The sequence below is a fragment of the Neoarius graeffei genome, chromosome 5, assembly GCF_027579695.1.
Source record: "Neoarius graeffei isolate fNeoGra1 chromosome 5, fNeoGra1.pri, whole genome shotgun sequence".
Taxonomy (NCBI): domain Eukaryota; kingdom Metazoa; phylum Chordata; class Actinopteri; order Siluriformes; family Ariidae; genus Neoarius; species Neoarius graeffei.
Genome location: NC_083573.1, coordinates 101,752,682 through 101,756,109, shown reverse-complemented (window position 1 = coordinate 101,756,109; position 3,428 = coordinate 101,752,682). Strand labels below are relative to the sequence as shown.

Here is a 3,428-nt window from a genome sequence, read left to right as displayed (position 1 = left end):
GTGATCAATGGCAATCTGACTCTCTCTGTCCTCCTGTGAGTCACCAAAAACAGCTGGGTCCTGGCGTACACCCAGCCGTCTGTGAAGAGTGTCCAATACCGCCTTGTAGATGTTTGACAAATGATGTCTTAGACCCCCACCTCTGTTCAGTGATGGCCGTTCCAGGTTGACAAAAATAGCTTCTTTAACTCCTCGCTCATACCAACGATCCTCTCTGGCTAAAATGCGTACGTTACAATCCTGAAATGAGTGTCCTTTGTTGTTAAGATGAATGTAGACAGCCGAGTCCTGGCCTGAGGAGCTGGCTCTCCTGTGTTGGGCCAAGCACCTGTATAGCGGTTGCTTTGTCTCCCCAATATACGAATCCGTGCAATCATCAATGCACTGAATTGCATACACTACGTTGTCCTGTTTGTGTCTGGGTATTCTGTCCTTAGGGTGGACCAGTTTCTGCTTCAGGGTGTTACTGGGTCTGAAATGTACCGGAATGTTGTGTTTGTAGAAGATCCTCCTGAGTTTCTCGGATAGACCAGAAATGTAGGGAATGACAATGTTCTTGCGTTTGTTCCTGTTATCATCCTTGTCAGTTATGTTCCTTTTTATGCTCTTTAGGAAAGCCCAGTTGGGATAACCGCAATTCTGAAGTGCTTTCTTGATATGATTCTGCTCCTTCTCTTTTCCCTCTAATGTTGTAGGAATGTTCTGAGCCCTGTGTTGCAAGGTCCTAATGACCCCCAATTTATGTTCCAGTGGGTGGTGAGAGTCGAAAAGTAGGTACTGGTCTGTGTGTGGGGGTTTCCAGTAGACCTCGATACTAAGGCTTCTGTCTTGTCTAATGTGTACATCACAATCTAAGAAGGCTAGATTATTCCCACTGACATCCTCCCGAGTGAAGTTGATGTTGCTATCCACTGCATTGATGTGTTTCGAGAAAGCTTCCACCTCATGGATTTTGATTTTAACCCAGGTATCATTCACATATCTAAACCAATGGCTGGGAGCAACTCCTGCAAAAGTGGTCAAAGCTATATGTTCCACTTCCTCCATGTATAAATTGGCCACAATAGGGGACACTGGTGATCCCATGGCACATCCATGCTTCTGTCTGTAGAAACTTTAATTAAACTGGAAATAAGTGGTAGTCAGGCAGAGGTCAAGCAGAGTGCAAATCTGATCCGTGGTGAGTTTCGTTCTATCCAGTAAGGAGCTATCCTGAAGGAGTCGTTTTCTTACAGATCCGACTGCTTCTGTGGTGGGAATGCAGGTGAACAGAGAAGTGACATCGTAGGAAACCATGGTTTCATCTGAATCTAGTTTGAGGTATGCAACTTTAGAAGCAAAATCTTGGGAATTTTTGACATGATATGGTGTATTCCCAACTAGAGGATGAAACCATGGTTTCCTATGATGTCACTGATGAACAGAGGTGGGGGTCTAAGACATCATTTGTCAAACATCTACAAGGTGGTATTGGACACTCTTCACAGACGGCTGGGTGTACGCCAGGACCCAGCTGTTTTCGGTGACTCACAGGAGGACACAGAGAGTCAGATTGCCATTGATCACCCTAATAGGCAATCCTTTGATCACCCTAATGACTCGCCGTTTACACCCAGCCTCCAGTGACCCACACCAACATGACATCTTAGATGAGCTGGTCATCAGAATTCTGATTCTGATCCAGGAGAAGATAAATATCTGATACTCCCTATTAGTCAGACAGAACTGAGGAAGCCTTTTGGACGAGAGGTGAAACGTTTTCAAGAATTTTCAAGCAACCCTACTGACAATTTTTGGTTCCCAGAACGTTCCTGGAACACGAGCCTTTGGTTCCAGTTTGGTTCCGGCTACGTTCCCTGAAAGTCATTTTTGGTTCCGTTTAGGTTGTCACTTGGTTGGCAGGAAAGTTTAATTTTGGTTCCCAGAACGTTACTCATGTGGTTCCCATTTGGTTCCCTCACCGTTTTCACACCGTCCCTTTATCCTTGTTCATGTCATGTTTGTTCCCTCAACGTTTCCATATCGTTCCCATAACCTTGTTGGTTACATGTTTGGTTCCCTAGACGTGCTCCTGATGTTCCCCCAACCTTGTTTATTATGTGTTGGTTCCCACAAGGTTCCCCTACAACATTCTAGTAACCTCGTTGGTTACATGTTTGGTTCCCTCAGTGTTCCCCCAATGTTCTTTCCCTCACCATAATGTTGTCATATTTCTGTAGTATGTAATTCATTGTAAAAGTTTTGGTTGCATGACAACTATTTACTTCAGAACATATAAGCAGTGATGAATGACCAGGAAAATGTTGCAGGACTAGGAAGTTTAATAGAAAAAATATCAAGAATACAACATTGGTAAGGACATCAGCAACACAGTGCAACATTATTATACATTATAAAACATCTGATAACTATAGACAATTATGAAAACTATTTCTTAATAAAATACAATAAAGGCAAAAAATTTGAAAACAAATTTTAGAAACGCCAAAAACGGGTGCGTGTGCATAGAAGTTGGTGTACGTCTTCAATCTTGAGGACCAGCTGACCTAAAAAGAATAAGAAACAAAACGTTTAACACCAACTTAGTGCCAACGTTTCATTTAATTATTATGAATATTCAGCAATTGATAAAAGAAAGACTTAAGTTTAATTTACCGTCTGTGTGGTGCAAACTTCAGTGCATGCCCAATGCACTCCTCAATATCAGCTACCTTCTTGCCAGGGAAGTTCTGCATGCAGGCCTCTACAAATAGAAGTAAAAAAAAGTTACACATTTAAATCTCAGTCAAACTTGGCATAACACTTATTTGAAAAATATATGAACACTTACCCGTTATAATTTTGCAAAGGGTTAAGTTCTGGAAAGGCTTTTTTGCTCTCCTCCCCCTCAGGCTGTACTGTGCCAGGACATTGTTGGTAGCCACCTGGCATAGAATGCGACGAATGGCTGCCCCCAGATTCGACCCTCCCAGGCTTTCAAGGAAACGTTTCTACAAAAAAAACAAACAAAAAAAAAAGAAAAACATAAGTATACAATGAAAATGAATGTGAAGAGCTTATGTGGTCTACTTTCATTAGCCAAATCAATACATTACCAATGACAATTTATTTCATATATAATTATGTCCAATTAATTACCATTTGGTTCCTTCTTTTTGGTTGAGCCAGACTCCTGTCTAGCTCCTCCACTGTGCTGCATAGGCCCAACAGCACATCTTCCTGCAGAGGAGGCTGAGGCGGGTTCGAGACCACGGCAGCCTCCAACGTCTCTGACTTCCTCTCCATACCCTCCATCCTCCTTTCCATAGCCTCCATCCTCCTAGTCATTCGCCCCATGTGCTCTTCCATGGCTAGGTACATTTGTGATAGAATTCATTTTAGTTTTTGAACACAATATACTTGTCATATGTGAAAATGTGTGTATATAG

General features: G+C 42.4%; 1 long non-coding RNA gene across 1 annotated transcript; it reads right to left on the bottom strand.

Annotated features, from left to right (window-relative positions):
- Positions 1-2,483: 2,483 nt before the first annotated feature.
- LOC132887203 (uncharacterized) lies at positions 2,484-2,916 on the bottom strand. Its single transcript, XR_009654787.1, has 3 exons — positions 2,831-2,916; positions 2,656-2,743; positions 2,484-2,546 (listed from the first exon to the last, which is right to left on the bottom strand). It is a non-coding gene; the product is annotated as an uncharacterized LOC132887203 (long non-coding RNA).
- Between the last annotated feature and the right edge of the window lie 512 nt (positions 2,917-3,428).